Here is a 773-nt window from a genome sequence, read left to right on the forward strand (position 1 = left end):
TGTGGGCTAATTAATGAGGGACATTGTTGCAGGGGGGCACCGGTGTGTGTGTGGGGGGGGGGGGCTACAAGTCGGTGCAAGAACAGCTTTTGGGCGAACAGTAATGTTGTTGCAAGGGATGGTACAAGGCCTGAGTCTGTCGTTCACCGTGGTGCTGCGAGGGCTCTCTCGACCGTTGCAACATGGGGGATGTTACGACTATAAAGTGAGAGGGGGGTGGTGTGATGGTGTGATGGTTGGAACCTTGGCTATGGCTGGAACCTTGGCGAACCGGTTAGCAACATGGTTCATGTTACAAGCTCCCGAGGGGAATAAGGCTCATGTTGCACAACACTAAAGAGGAGGACGAGGTGGGGTATTGTGATGTTGAGGGAATCCAACGACTGATGATGCCGTGACAAATGGTCGACGAAGCGGCAGTTATTTTCTAGTTTATAGTCGGTCGACGCCTAGTGCCTGGAATGGTTAGTCATTGACATGTTTCTATGCAATGTTTTATGGGAAAGTCTTCAATTCCACCCGCCGATTTTGTGGAAGAAATAGATCGCCCACAACACCTGACAGGTGCCCTTTGTGGTTCCACCCACCATTTTGTTAGGGAACGCAATATTTCAAAAAAAATCCTACGATCATGCAAGATCTATCTAGGAGATGCATAGCAACGAGAGGGGAGAGAGTGTCCACGTACCCTCGTAGACAAAAAGCGGAAGCGTTTAGTAACGCGGTTGATGTAGTCGAACGTCTTCGTGATCCAACCGATCCAAGCACCGAAC

Source organism: Triticum dicoccoides, chromosome 2A, assembly GCF_002162155.2.
Source record: "Triticum dicoccoides isolate Atlit2015 ecotype Zavitan chromosome 2A, WEW_v2.0, whole genome shotgun sequence".
Taxonomy (NCBI): Eukaryota; Viridiplantae; Streptophyta; class Magnoliopsida; order Poales; family Poaceae; genus Triticum; species Triticum dicoccoides.